Source organism: Arvicanthis niloticus, chromosome 8, assembly GCF_011762505.2.
Source record: "Arvicanthis niloticus isolate mArvNil1 chromosome 8, mArvNil1.pat.X, whole genome shotgun sequence".
NCBI classification, from domain to species: Eukaryota; Metazoa; Chordata; class Mammalia; order Rodentia; family Muridae; genus Arvicanthis; species Arvicanthis niloticus.
Window position 1 is genome coordinate 30,439,777 of NC_047665.1, and position 16,599 is coordinate 30,456,375.

General features: G+C 38.5%; 1 protein-coding gene across 1 annotated transcript in view; it reads left to right on the plus strand.

The window, feature by feature from the left end:
* Gmds (GDP-mannose 4,6-dehydratase) overlaps positions 1-16,599 on the plus strand; it is a 514,073-nt gene that overhangs the window by 260,312 nt on the left and 237,162 nt on the right. The gene's annotated exons all lie outside the window — the stretch shown is intronic.

Sequence of the window (16,599 nt, forward strand, 5' to 3'; positions counted from 1 at the left end):
GCTTTCTCTTTATTTACTGGGCCAGTGCCTCCTCCCTGCTTCTCAAAGTTCTCCTTTCTAGAAGAGGACACTATATGTAGAGATCAGAGTCATTTCACATTCCCAGTTCCAAATGTATAGATGGGTGGGGACCCTTGTGACTGACCAGAGAGCGCCTGACTTGGGTTTCCTAGTGGTTCTAGAGGAGTGACTGTGCTCTTACCCATTCTTTACTGCAAGTTACAACTGATGTTGTTAGTAGGATGAGGTCATGCTTACAGAGCAGTTTGAGCTGCAGTTCTTCTGCAGTTTGAGGAGACTGAGTCTGTGCTTTGAAATGTAATATTTTTTATAGTAAACTTGTTAAAGTTCTGTTTTCTTCCATCATTTCCTGAAATGGCCTAAATGTTTTCTCTTATGGTTCAGTGTAGCTTTAGCATGCTTCTTGGTGACCTGCTCACATTTTTAGTAAAGATATTCCTTAACCTCATGGATCATGTATCTATCTATCTATCTATCTATCTATCTATCTATCTATCTATCTATCTATCTATTTGGTTTTTCAAGACAGGGTTTCTCTGTATAGCCCTGGATGTCCTGGAACTCACTCTGTAGACCAGGCTGGCCTCGAACTCAGAAATCTGCCTGCCTCTGCCTCCCAAGTGCTGGGACTAAAGGTGTGCGCCACCACTGCCCGGAAATGGATGACCTTTATTTACTTAACTTGAGCATTGGAATCACAGCTTGCTATGCTTCCTCCCCATGTAGCCAGAATGTGTAGTGCTATTTTTAAAGTTTTTCTAATCACAAAGTTAAATGCTACTGAGCATGCCACTACATCTGTGGATGTAAATGGAACTAAACCATTCAAAAGGCAAAAAGCATGTGTCATTTAAATCTGACATAACACACTAAGGAAAACTACACTTTAGAGGATAAAAGCATTAGCAATGACTGTTTACTGTATGTCTGGCCTGTTTACAGCTCACTATACAGAGGGTTGTGTAGGAAAACTGAGAAGAGATGAAGAGTCAAAGGGGAAGCAAGGAAGCTTTCCTTCTAGTTTACTGCTTCCATCACCCCCAACTCTCTTGGTAAAGCAGCATTTGTGAGGGTGTGAAAGTTCATGAAGTACTTGTATATACATTCTCTCAGGTCCTCTCTTTCATGGCGTTTACCCCAAGTGTAAGCAACTTACCACTTGTATAATCAGCCTTGATCTTTCTCATCCACTGTATCAGATAACTAGAACAGCAGCTGTATCTGCCCTGGTTGGGATGCCATCTTCCTAGCTGGCAAGCTACAGCACAGACTGGTATGAGGTTTCTTAACTCAATAGATATGGGGTTTGATTTAGTGTATGAAGTTATTCTGATCCTCCAAAGTTAATTGATACATCATTTTCAAGTTTCTCTGACCTATTCTTTAATTGCAACAGGCAGAACACTGATAGTCCTTTCTTCTATACTAGATTATGATGGTCAAGGGGCCAAGAGCCTACTGTCCTTCACAGAAGGTAGGTAGACACCACTCTTTTGCCTGTTCCTTAGGGGAAAACAGTTAGCCCCTTGCAAAGTGAGCAGTGTGGCTGATTATCAGGCACATTGCTTTTCATCCCAGGGACCTGTCTACACCTTCCTGCTCCACCCCCTCCCCACAGCTCTGAAGGTTCCAGTCCTCTAGGTACATCTGCACCCAAGCAGATAAGATCTAAAAGAAAGGCTTAGTTAACAGTAATGTTACTGCCTGTCATGTGTCCTTCAAAGACAGATAAAGAGATTCCACACAAAGTCTTAGTTACATATATTAGGACTTTCTTAGGTCACATTGAGTACTTTCTGAAAAACAACTGTCAAGGACAAAAAGGCAGAAAAGGCTGATTCAAGTGATTTTCTCACTGAAATTCTGAAAACTTGTATTTATCTTCAGGGAGCTTCATCAAACACAAAGCCAGGGCCACAGAGCAGTTTTAGCTGGTGTTCATGGTAAGCTTGGTGTTATGTAAAAACAGATTTTACAGCAGTCAACCTAGATTGAACCTATATAATTGTTAAAGGAGAGAGTAGGGTAAAATGCAATCATTAAAAATTAGAAGTCCACACATACATACCTATTCCTATTATAAAAATAATTTATTCACTTATAATTACATTTTATATGTAAAATGTAATTTTTTTATATTTTATAGTTTTCCATTGACTTTTGAGTTGTCAAAAGTTCATTTTTTCTAAAGCTTCCAGTTTTGTTGTTGTTGTTGTTGTTATGCTGGTATTTTTTTCTGAATAGAGTACCTTTTTTTCATTGTATTCTGAAGACTTTAAATGCTTTTTAGTCTGTATTTGTACTTTCACTCTCAACATTTTAATTATACCTGCAATACCTAAAAGAATTGTGCAGTCACTCTTGCTGAGCCATAACACTGTTCTGAACTGAAAATACTATGGAAAAAGTATATAGTGCTGGGGAAGGCATAGAAGCAGGTAGCTGGGACAGGAAACTGAGAGATCACATGGTCAACTGCATGCAGAATGCAGGGGCTCTGGGGAGAACACAGGTGAACTAGAAGAGTGATAAGGCGATAAACCCTCAGGAGCCAAGTCTAGTGGGTTCTCTAGCAAGGCTGTACCTCTTACAGGCTCAATAATGTCATCCAGTAGTGTCTCAGTGTTCAAGGACCAGAGTCTATGAAGGACATTTCTCATTCAAACCACCAGAACTCCACTTCCACAGACATTCAACCCTGTGACCATCATCTATGACTGGGAAATAGATTTCTCTCCTGTATCTGGGTAAGGTGTTTGATGGTTGCTGTGTTACAGAAGACACTTTTGATGACACAAAAGCCAAACCATCATCTGAAGTATAACCCTGGTCCCTTAATCCCTATTTCAGGTTTTTCACATTCATGCCTAGTTTGGATGGTACCAGATATCATACAGGTTCCTTTGTGCCTCAGTTCTGCCTCTTTCTCCTCATCCCTTATGCCTCCTTTCCTCACAGCACAAATGCACTCAACATGCTGAAAGTTCAAAGGGTTTCTAAACTCTGTCAGTTCTGCATGGTGCCCCCAGTTTGGAGACACCTCCTTCATCCTGTCTGCCAGTCATGTTTCCCTTACACACACTAAGCTTTCAAGTGTGAGAACCCAGACTACTCTCTGGTTGTCCTTCCAGATGAGTTTTCAATAATGACTTCTCTCCACCAAAGGGAGTAATTCTTAACCTCCTAGGGACATCTATTGATGTCAGGAGATATGTTTATTCTTCATTTTTGATTGGGTCATGCAGGGTGTGGGGGCTATCTAGTCAATAGAGGCCAGAGATGCTTCTAAATATCCTCTAATCATAGGACACCAAAGAATGATCTCAGAGATCTGAGTCTGAGAGATTATCTTTAACTTCTGCTTTTTAGAAAGAGTCCATTAACCCAAGCCCCTTTCTACCCAGCTCTGCTGTGCCTTAGTGTGGCTCTGGGGACATCTCTTTCTGGTACATGGTTTACTCTCCCATAGCCTTCTAGGCTTTGTGACTTCATGTTAGAAGCCATAATTATATCAGCTGTTAGTCTCAGAGCCTTGAATTTGGCTCATCGAAAACCATCACTATCATGCCTCCTTTTCTGAGAAATGAGTCCTTCAGTGGTTTTGCCTTTGAAAATATTTGCGCATTCACAAACTAAGATAGTTGTCACATCAAGTGTACAGCCTGATGACTGAAAGATCATTGTATTGCACAGGACTATATTTCAATACAACAGATGAAGAAAAAAGTGAGTGATGAAAAATGTGAATTTAGGTCAGCTCTATAACTATTTTTGTGTCTAGTGGTGCTGAATGCAGATTAATGTATCCCTAGAACAAGTAGACTACTAAACAGACCCCAGACTTGACAAAGCTTAATCTTTTGTGTAAAGTATAATTTTTAAACATCAAATTGTCATTCCTATCTTCTTTATCTCTAATATTTTTATCTCTAATATCTAATATTTTGTTTATTAGACTAGAAGTAAAATTGTAGGTTTTAATCTTGCTTCCTATGTGATAATAAATATTTAGTGAAAATGGAATAAATGTTAGTACTCTGAACCTATTACAAAAGCACATGTGATGGTGCACATTTAATCCTAGTAGTAGAGTCTGAGTTAAGACTGCTGCAAGCTCAAGGCCAACACAGAAAACCTGTCTCAAATGTGAAGGAGACAGAGAGGGAGGGAGGGAGGGAGGGAGGGAGAGAGAGAGAGAGAGAGAGAGAGAGAGAGAGAGAGAGAGAGGGCGCTCCAGCATTTACAGTATGTAACACCATTCCTACTCTCTTCCATGTAGAAAAATTAGATTATTACTTAAGGAAGAAAATATATTTTACAACCAGATTATTTCATTTTAATTTTTGAGATAAGGTCTCACTATATAGCCCTGGCTGTTGTAAATCGCACAATTTAGACCAGGCTAGCCTTGAAATCACAGAGATACACCCGACTCTACTTCTGGAGGGCTTGGATTAAAGGCCTCCATGCACCATTATGTCCAGCTCCAGATTATTTTAATAGAACATTATACTAGTAATGCAATATAAAATACCTAACACAAAATGAGATTGACTACCTTATAAAATACAAAAACAAAAAACTTTGTTTCTAACTACAGTACTAGTCCCTTTAGCCTTTGTCAGGAAGACCAGACTAGAAGTATGAGTTACTTAAAGAATTGCCTTCTTAATCTGATCAGTAATTTTTCAAGAGCATGGTAAATCACAACTTAGCTTCAATTTATCAAATTAAAATAAGACAGCTAAAATGAAAAGTCATGTTTAATTTTATCAGGTATCTTATGATTAGCTAACTGCATATTTTTATCAGTTCTGGAGATTTCTTGTCTCTCTGTGCTTACTGACTTTCCCAGTTATGCCTTCTGTCCATCTAAACACAGTGTGAGAATCTCTTTCCTGCCCAGTCTTACCTGACTCAGGAGCACCTCCTTCCAGGAGCTTCCTCTGGGCCAGAAATAAACCCAAAGGTCTCTGTTTTGTAAAAAGGTTTGTGGCAGGTTATGCATTTTTTCAGTATGTTTTTTAAGGGCTTGGCTGAGATAATTTAATTTCTTATGTTCATTAATTCATCTCCTTCTACCTCCACCCCCTCTGAATAAATGGTCCTTCACACGAATCCAATTTACTTTCAATACACCTTATTCACAGTGCCTTTTATTGCAAGCTGCATTCTGGCCAGCTGTAAGATTGCCTGGCTGCCTCAGGTTTCCTGATTTAGCTCTGGGAATGATTTCAGCATGGCAAAATCTTTTCCTTGGCCAATTTGGAAAAAAAGATTCAATTTGTGAGGAAAACCTAACATGGCAATTGAGAAGGAGAAAGGATGGAACGGGTTAAGAAGGAGGCTGTCAGAGAAGAGATGAGGAACACCATGGGTCTCTTCCTGCTGTACCTTTTCTTTTCCCCAACTAGCGTTCTGCATTCTCTCCAGACCAGGTAGGTTGATGGGGAGAAGGGCACTAGAGTCAGAACCAGTGTTTGGCTTTGTATTTTCATTCCCCTTCTTGGGATGTAGCAGCTCCACTTGAATCCCAGGACTGTAGAAACCAGGGACTAATATGAAACCCACAGACAGCTGGTGCGGAAGGAGCCCCAATGTCAGGTGAAGCTCAGTATAGGAGTAAAGTTGCAGTCTTTTAAGAACCTACAGGAAGCAGAGGTTGGACAGCTGGAGCTGTGATTGAGGAACTGTCACTCTGAGCAAGCAGCTGACCAAAGTGGCCCAGGTCCTCCATGTACAATGAGAAATAGCAACACTTCGTTTGACATACTCCATTGAGCCCAAAGCTAACCTCCTAAATTTGGGGCTGTCTGTTGGATCTCAAGGTTATTTTAAATGATTTACATGGGGTTCTAAAGTTTTGACTAATTAAAGGTATATTTATTGTAGACTTTGGTAAAGATAAATTATCTAAGTGCATACCAGCAGATTCTGGATTCCCAAGGCAAATTGTTTTCTAGTCTCGGGAAGACATTTTCTAAATAAATGAGATAAATGTTGTTTGGGTACTGTGGCTTTGTTGTATACTGCTTTTTAAGAGAAAAAAAATATGCTATATTGAAATATGAGTACACTTTAATAACATGCTTCTTGTATTTCAACTACATTGCTTCTATTTTATAGAATTTGTAGTATCAGAATTAGCAAGTCTTCCTTCAGAAAATGATAAATATGAATAATTTTAAAAGTCTAGTAACTTCTGAAGGAAATTGCTGACTGTAAGACACCATGCTCAGCTCTTATTACGGAGGAGTAGGTCCTGGGTGTTAGTAATAATCTGAGTTTCTAGAGCATGTAGAAGGAGTGATGGCATTGCCAAGTAAGCTACAAGCTCTGATGATGTCTTGGCTCTTGCTGGCCTCCAGCTGTCTCGCCCACTGCTTCTCGAACTTCTGGTGTGCATAGCAGTGACCTGAACACTGCATTAAAACTCTATCTCTGCTCCTCAACCCAGGTTTTCTCATGTGGTAGGCTTGATTGGGACACAAGAATTTGCATTCATAAGGAGTTCTCTGGTATGTGGTTGCTGCCTCTTGATTGCCTCATTTTCAAGACTACAGTTCTAGCTTATGTTCAGCTTGACCCAGTCAGGAAGAGGCAAGAAAGTTGCAAAAACTCAGCCTTTGCTAAATTAGACACTCAAGTGTCTCCAAAAAGTGGACAGTTGCTTTAAAATGACAGATAACACCAACATCTTCAGCAGCAGCAGCAGTTGTCTAGCATCCCTTATGCCTACTCCTGGGACCCCTGACAGCTAGGAGGCCAGGTTAGAAACAGGGTTGTTTCTCCGTTCTTCTAACAGTGCATGAGTGAGAATTTGATTTAGTGAAGTGGAACTGAGAGTGGAAAGGACACGTGAAACAACCTGTAGAATGGAAACCATATGGTTTGACAAGTGCTTTCACACGGAAAGGAAAGGAGAGGAGAGGAGAGGGAAAGGGAGGGGTGGGAAGGGAAGAGGAAGATTACAGATAACTTCATGTGTAAGACCAGGAAAATGGGAAGGAGTATTGTTAAAGAAATACAAAATTTAGTTTTGTAGGAAAAAGTAATATTTGATTTTTAACCTATTAATCATATTATGTTAAAACTGAAATGAAATTAGATGGTTGATTAATTTTCTACAAAGATATCAAGATAATCCAAGCTATGGGGGAAAGAACCTCATACAATACACAAAAACTTAAGTCTGAGTGCAAAGCATCTCTGGCTCTAAATGAAAGAACTAAGTCTCTGCCATTCCTAGAAGAGAACATAGGAGAGAGTCATCCTGTGGCAGTGCCCATTCTTATACCCCATGCAACAGAAGAAATGGTGGGTAAATTGTACATCACCAATATTTAAAGCTGCTAAATCTCATAGTACACCATCAAGAAAGTGAAAAGGTCACTCAGTGATTAAAAAGGCAAGTAACACTATCAAAAGTCCAAAGGCCTGAGTAGATGGACCTGGGAAATTGTCCACTTTCGGGAGATGCCTGAGTCTCTAATTTAGCAGAGGCTGATTTTTGCAACTTTCTTGCTTCTTTGCTTCCTGATTATGGATCAGGCTGTAGATGAGCTAGAACCTTAGTCCTGAAAATGAGACAGTAAAGAAGCACCAACCACACTGCCAGGGAACTTGAGATGAATCCATCTCCTGGGTCCCACTCAAACTTACCACAAGACAAAACTTTGAGGACTAAAAGCAGTGTTTTAATGTAGTGGGAAAGGACAGTAAGGGCATCAAGCCTAGATCTAGGCAAGTCACAAGGGTATGAAGATTACCAACATCAACACCTCTTCTACATGATTAGGTAGTCAGGGAGACAATTATATGACTATTATGCAGGAGAAAAAAATGTGATCAAGTACCATTTTACAACCACTAGAATGACCATGAGCATACACTGGGCAAATAAAACACTCCAGCTGTTCTGGAATATAGCTTAGTACTTTTTACAAGTACTTGTTATAGGTGATATAATTGAGAGAAATAAAAGCATATATTCACACAAAAATTTATGGAATGATGTTTATAGCAGCATTATCTTCAATGATCCAGAAGTGGAGTGTTAGTTGGCATAATATCCATCAACTCTTGAATAGATAAACAAATGTACTATATACATACATTATGTAGTCAGGGTTTCTATTCTTGCACAATACACCAGGAAGCAAGTTGGGGAGGAAAGAGTTTATTCAGCTTACACTTCCACATTGCTGTTCATCACCAAAGAAACTCAGGACAGGAACTTGGAGGTAGGAGCTGATGCAGAGGCCATGGAGGGGTGCTGCTTACTGGACTGCTTCTCCTTGCTTGCTCAGCTTGCTCTCTTAATATAACCCAGGACTACCACCAGCCCATGGATGGCACCACCCACAGTGGTGCCTTGATCACTAATCGAGAAAATGCCTTACATCTGTATTTCATGAAGATAATTTGTTAAGGGAGGCTCCTTTCTGTGTGATAACTCCAGCTTGTGTCAAGTTGACATGCAAAACTAACCAGTACATATATATATATATGTATATATATATGATATATATATATATATATATATATATATATATATATATATATATATATATATATATATATATATATCAGGACATGTTATTCAGCCAAGAAAACAATGAGGTACTGATGCATACTACAGCATGGATGAGACTCAGAAACATCCTATGTAGAAGATTGATCCCAAGTCAGCATGACATTATCATTCTATTTATGTGGATTGTCCAGAATTGTGAAATCTATGTATTTCTACAGAAAGTAGATGAATAGCTACCAAAGATGTAGGACCAGGGATGGAGAATAGCTGTTAGTAAGTACAAAGTTTCCTTGCAGATGATGAGATGTGCCAAGATTGAATTAGCATGATTGTACTATTATGACTATTTCAACATCTCCTGAATTATATGCAATTAAATGGGTGAATATTTATGGTCTGTAAGTTATATATCTATAAAGATGGCTTTAGAAAGTAGTATACATATGAATCTTAAGTAACAATATTCTTTAAAAGGTGAAATCTAGTGTATGCTTGAATGAAAGTCAGGAAACATGTGTGGCTCTCTGTTTCTGCCAGAAGTCAGGCTGTGTAAGGGAATGCTGTGCCAATGAGGAACATAGAGAACTAAAGTTATTTTAATGCAAACCTGGAAGTACAACTCTTTTCTTTAAAAGAACAGGAATAATTCAGATGCACATCTCTCTCACAGTAAGAAGGGAGCCAAGATGGCACAGAACTGTGGAAGTAAAGGAGAGGCAGACAGATAGAGAGCACAGGCTTGAAGAGCAGAAGCCTGGAGCCACAGTGTCACCATTTAGTTGAGGAATGTTTGGGAGGTAACACTTAAGTTTTAGTGATTGTGTGCAGCATGAGTGAAGGCTTAGGGAGATTTGCATAGTTTTTCAGAGTTTAACTGAAAAGGATAATTTGTTGAAAGTTAAAGAAGTTTTAAAATGTCGCTATGTTATTTGGGGAGGGCAAACATTTAGATTTAGAGAAAGTGTAAAGCCAGCAGCAGAGTGATGATTGAAAACCAAGGCAGAGTATAAGGAGACACAAAGTGAAACTATGGCTCCAAGTGCTACAACATTTAGTGCCTCTATGTACTGTCAAAGACTCCACCAGCCCCATTTGTTTGTTTGTGGAGGCTGAAAAAGAGGTAATGTAAGTTTGTGTTGCCTTTCCTAATGAAAGATATGGTCATTTATGTTAGTAACGTATAATTGTATAAAATGTCTCAGTGTTTAAATGTTCCTGACACCTGGGGTTTCACTGAGACTGCCATGGGATGAGAAGCTCAGGTTATGGCAAGGCCTCTCTTTGCCATCACTGTGTGAATTTCTACAAACTAGTGCTCTCACTTCTCAGACATCTACTTGTGAAGTGTTGGCTAGGGATACTATCAAGAATATTAATGAATAGCACAACCATTGAGTAATTGGTAAAGAATAAGGCCTTAGAATGAACTTTTTCCTGAATTTCATCCTAGGGCAACTGTCTTCCCTTGCTACTCTATTTACTCTTGATTACTCTGAAATGAGTAAGATATAGACCTCAAGTACCTATTCAGATGGCTAAAATGGTCTATTGTCCTCTAAGTTCATTCGGCAATATAAATTAACAGCAGTTGCTACTATTACTATTGATGGTAAAAATGCTAAAATAGAAGTGGTGAAATGGAAATATTTATTTCAGCTGTGGATGGGAACTACCAATAAGTATAAATGCTACTGAATTCATTATTGACACTAAGTAAAGAGCTGCTGTATTGTGATGCACTTACAGCTTGCTAAGAAATACATCTCATTTTTTACTACAATGGCTGTACAGTGTTGTCTCCATCATGGAAGCATGACTCTTCTTTTCTTTACTCACTATCATTGATAAATAAAGTAAGTACCAAGTACCGCTTCTGATCTTGATTTTTTTTTTTTAAAGTATAAATAAAATGACGTGGAGTAGTGGCTGTACACTATAAGCTTTGTGGGCCATGAAATGCCCTAACAAGTAATCTGATCATGCGTTTTCTTATTTAGGATAATGCTAATGAAGAAACTGTCAGATTTATAGGCCTCTATAAATGAAATGTCTTACTATAAAGCCTCTTTGTATTCACAGAAATGGGTTTCTAATTTGTGTTTACCTTTCCATCTCTGATACGTGATGAAGTTACTTGATTTATTACAGAATAAAATCTGTGCAAATTCTGGTCATTATCATTTTTCCATTGACATTTTAGTGCTTGTTACAGTAAAATTCCAAGAGAATTACACAACTGAGAAAGAATGATTTGATAGGTCCTAAAAGTGTATACTCTAATGGATTTCTGATGGAGATTGAACTTGATGGCAGTATGCTAAGTTCTTGAAGTTGGAAATTAATGTTATATTTTTAGGGGACATTCTTGGCATTGCTTTTACTGTTTTAGAAGAGGAGAGGAGGAATATCATAACTTTTCTTCTTTTCTCAGACAAATGACCAAGTAGGAATTTTTTTAATATAAATTACAGAAACATTCAGTTCCAATAGCATGCTGCAATTCCCAGCTCAGTGACTTACTTTCAGCATGCCCTTGGCGTTTCTGTAGACAGCAGTAATGAGAGCAACATGGGAACCACTCCTGGTCTGTGCTAGTGCAGCCCAAAGTCCAAAAGTCTCCTTTATTGGAGACATAGGGCACGAGAGAAAGTGACTCTGCCCCCTCTTCCTATAGTGGGTTTGTTTTTGTGCCTCAGACAGACCCCAGCCTAACAGTAGTCTCTTTCCAGACCCATGGAGGACAAGGCTGCATGGAGAATGGCAGAAAGGTAGTAAAACAGAACAGAAAGGAAGAAGCCATTTCATGAGAGAGGGCAGACATGGACTCATAGCATTTACTTTTCCTGAGACAGAACTTTACCATCCCCAAGGCCATGGGGACATGACCTTGTACTTTCAATACAATCTATACACACTAAACCTTTATAGTTCCACACTGTGAAAACACTGCTCTGTCCTGTTGCCTTTGTAGTCTCCAGACAGTGTCAGTTTAGATGTATTCCACCATTTCTCCTACTCTTCTTGGTATGAAAAGTGACATGAGCTCTAGGTTAAGCACTTTGCTTCTTTCTTTGGATTCACAGACACATTTATTTGATATATGGCACAGATAAATAGCAGAACTAGAGAGTGAGTGGGAGAACCCACTTATTTTAAGATAGCTTTTCTTTTTCAACTTCAACATGAGAAATAATTATATTTATCTCTGTAGCATGGTGATAACTGGACTGTAAATTATTTTCTATGTAGGTGTTTTTAATAAATTTTAGTTTTACACTTTCAAGAACCAGAAATCCAGCATGGCATCTTGAGGTCAAGTGCTCTGAGCCTTTTGACACTACTTCTTTACAGCAAGGGCTGTATCCCCTAAATCCATCAATTATTTGAAACCTCTTTTTAACTTCTCAGTGAAAGGTGCCAGATTGCTTAAACAGGTTCGTGTTTTATCAGAGTACTGCAACCACTTTTCAGTCATTTCAGTGTGGATTCCTCCAGTAGTTAAGTCAGCATTTCAGAATTTAACATTGAACAGTGAGCTGATAGATGAGGGCTACAACTTTGTGACAGATACATTTTGAGAAACTTCTAGTAAATGACTTTCTTCTCTTCAAGCAATGTAGAAGTGATTAGCTCTGCTGTCCAGCAGCTTGGGCACCATTGCTGAACACACTTAATAATGAGTAAATTCTTGCTAAGTAGAACACTCATAATTTATCTCCTTTTAAGATATACTATCTGCAGATTATGCCCTCTAAAAAGCAAGTGAAATGCCTGCAGGGCCTGGGGGTGATTGTGAACACTCACAAAAGTGCATGACATGAACATCAACCAATGAGCTATTTGTATCCCACTGAGTCAGTTATCACTATGGGTTCTGGTGGCCACCCTATAGACTGTATTATGTTTCCTCAAAATTAAATGCTAATGTCTGTAATGTCACATTCCCTACCATATTTGGTAAATTGAACTGGCTTGGCCCCTTAAAGGCTGCCAAGAGGCTTCCTGGTAAAAAAGCCAGTTGGGTTAAGAGATCACCGACACCAGCCTTATTTGTAGACCATCCTTGGGTGACACTGAAGCATTTATTGCCCCCAGATCTGTGAGATTTGAACTTTTTAAAATGTTGTTGTGTGAGATATATATAATCTCCTATATGATGCCTTCCCTTATTGGCTATGTTTTGGTCTGTGGGTCATTCTCCCAAGGGACATTCTGAACATTGTAAGTTTTATGAATATTGATCAGAAGCTTTCACATAAACATTTGACTTGATGCTTAAACAAGTTAGTGAGGAAAGTGAGGTACTTAGATGGGAGAAAGATGATTGAGTATTTAACTGCATGTATGTAATAATAAAAGAAATGTTATTTGTACATGATCAGAATGCTTTCTCTTTAAATAGGGACTCTGTAATCCATTGAGTAAAAATCTTTGTTAGCAGAAAACTGAAGATTAAATATTACAAAGGTTTCATTAATTCTGAGTGATTACTCCTTAAAACTAAGTAATAATTGAAGAATATTTTTATTAAGTAAACATAATATTCTATTTAAGTCTTCTAAATTTATTTGGTCAATAATATAGAATTAAGTAGACTGGAGAAATAGCTCAGTGGTTAAGCAAACATGCTGCTCTTTCTGAAGACCCAAGTTCAATTTCCAGCACCTATATCAGGTAGTTCACAACTCCTTATCATGCCATTCCAAGGGTTTCTAGTGCCCCTGATCTTTGTGGGCACCTGCTCACATGTGTACATACCCAGACACAGACACATCCCTGTAATTTAAAATGATAAGAATAAAATTTAAACTACATATTTAAAAATAATAATGTATAATATAAAATATATATTTTACCACTTTTAAGTATTTTATATTTATATCAAACTAACATTAAAATTTCAATATTGATATTTTAATGATGAATTTTAAAAATCACTTGGGTTAGTATTAAAAATAATCCATATGCATTTTAACCCAGGAAGCAGTCTTTGGGTGTATAAGTTTCTGACTTGCAAACTCGAATCTGCTTCTTAACTGTCTGTGTGTGAGTTAATGGCGCACCTAAGTTCCCTCAGTAAACAAGGTTTTCTATGTCTTGTTACAGCCCTCAGAATCTACAATTTTAAAATATGTGTGTGATGAAATTTATTCCCATTTAACTGAGTCACCAAAATATTTAATATTTTCCTTATTAGCAGCTTTTAACCTTTATGGATTAATGTATAAAAATAAAAATGTACAAGTATAGACTTAGACTACAGATGAATAATAGAGAACTTGTCTAGCTTGCATAAGGTCCTTGGTTTGACCCTGAGAAATAAAAAATATTAAAGCAAAACATTCAGTTGTGATAAGAAATTAAGATCTTAAATATGTACATATTTCAGCTTCACATGCTTCATATGTATAAAAAGTATTCTTTTTCTCTAGCAGTGTCTTATCTTCCTTCTCAGAGGATCGCTACTGCTGTAAGAACTCCCTTGAAGATCATCAAATCCTTACCTGTCTGTCATGGTAGACATTCATAAACGAAGTTTTATAGGTAGGAAAAACAGGAGTTAAGCCAAAAAGTTAGAAAGTGCTAGGTGACCTGTGATTTTTCTGTTTTATCTTGTTGCTATAGCCTTATGAATCCATTCTTAGATGTCTCCTTATAATATCTAAGAAAATGCCAGAGAGAGAATTAAAATTAGTTTGTAGTTAAAGTAGTGCTTATGAACTAGGATTAAGAACTTGTTAGCTGAAAGGATATTGTGGATCTCCTTTGGGACCTAATAAACATAACAGTTGGTGAACATGATTCTACAGTTTTCAGGCTATGTATACCTATCACTTTTTGATAAACTCAGTCCAACCTTTATAGTCTAACCTGGTTCATAATTAACTGGTTACACGTGTTGTTATTTGAATGTTGCTCCAAACAAGAGGATGAAGAAATAAAAGAGGAAGGGAGGATAAGGAAGATTTCCATCATGCTTGCTTGTGGTTAATAGCTCTCTGCTAAGTGTTGCTAATAGATTACACTCCTTAGGGCAGAGTTTTGAGTTCTCCTTGTAAGTTTGTATGTGAAGTCCATCATTTCACAGTTCTCTTATTTTTAATGAATCCATTATTATATTCATCCTACTGTGAAAAAGAATATTTAACTAGATAGTAATACCTAAGAACACCTCTGATGGCAGGGACATTATTTTAATTTCCAGTCTTTTCTTCATACTTGAATATGCATGTAAGTACTTAAGTGTGTATGCACATGTGTAAATATCTTTGTATATACTAGATATTACCAATATTGATGTTATTAAGAAATAATACGCTTGTATTGTGGGGAGCCGACAGAAGGTGGCTATCATCTTTGTGTTGGGGGCCGACTTTTAGCAGAAAGCGGCTATCAGCTTTGCAGCCATCTTGAGCCATATACCCTGACATGAGACTTGAATTACAATAGCCTATAACAGCTGAGAACACTCTGATAATCTTGGTTTAGATACCTTGAGATTAAAGGGGCATGAGATTAAAGGTGTGTGAGATTAAAGGTGTGTGACTTAAGAGTATGACTTAGAAGTATAGAGATCAGAGTTAGAGACAAGACCTAAGGGCATGATTAAAGGTGTAACTTAGAGGTGTGGATTAGAAGTGAGACATATAAAAGGCAGAGACAGAACAGATCAGAAGACAGACTATAGAAGATAGAACCAGAAATGAGACTATAGAGGGATCATCAGACACAGCAGACAGAGGAGACACAGCAGGAGACACTTAGAGGAAGAGAGACTGAAGAATAAACGGGATTGAATCACACCTTGTCTGGTCTCCATTCTTCGAGTCTGCCCTCACCCTCGCTCTTGCTGAACCCCGACCTGCAGACCGGAGCGGTAGCTTGGGCCGGGATACAGTGGCCGCCCAAACGTGGGTCGGCCCGGGCCTCAACATTTTGCCTGGTCTGCAACATTTATTTTGGCCGCCCCAAAGTGGGGCTAGTGTGGTCCCCAACATCTTTGCAGCCATCTTGAGCCATATACCCTGACAAGAGACTTGATTACAATAGCCTACAACAGCTGAGCACACTCTGATAACATCTTGTTTTAGATACCCAGGATTTTCCCTTGGGTGTGTGAGACTTAAAGTTGTGATTTAGAGATAAGACCTAAGGGTGTGACTTAAAGGCATGGCTTAGAAGTGAGACATATAAAAGGCAAGAGGCAGACAGAAGAAGTCAGTTAGGCACTTAGCACTTGGAGAAAGAACTTGGAACTTGGAGGCACTAGGGACTAGGAACTCAAGACTTGGGACTTGGACTAGGAAGAGAGACTGAAGAATAAACGGGATTGAGTCACACTCTGTCTAGTGTGACTCAATTCCTCTAGTTCATCCTCACTCTCCCCCTTGCTGAACCCCAACCCACAGGCAGGAGCAGCTTGAGGCAGTGCGGGCTCTAACAACTTAGCCCCCAAGGCTTCTGGCAGTGTGGGTTCCAACATTGACAGAGTGGTCTGAGACATTTTGGCCCCCAAACGTGGGGCAGTGAGGTTCTCAGCATTGTATTTCCATTTTTAAAACATAGTTAAATAGCACTATGGACCCGTGTCAGAAGCACCTGTGCATGAGTTCTTTCTGTGTTCAGTTCAAAGGATAAAAAGAGGCAGAAGTAGGATAATCACAAGTTCTAGGTGTATGTTTTGAGCTGCAGAGTAAGAGCCTTCTTGAAAAATATTAAATGAAAATACAAACATTGAGGGACCAAAGGTTAGGAAGAATTCTCAGCCCCTTGCTGCCTGCAAATATTGCCCAGTTTAGACAGCATAAACTGTATGTTCCAGCTTGAAAATGCCACAACATGTATTTAAGCCAAATACCTTCCTTGGTTGACTTAGAAAAGTAGTTCTAAAAATAAAACACTCAACCCGAAATAAACCTACTTGTATGTATATTCAAAAATAATCATTCTTTATTATCTTTTGTCCACAAAGGTTCACTGGCATAGAAGCTCGTCTGGAGGAAAAATCTTTAACCTTTTCAATGACTTGCAAGATTTTGAGT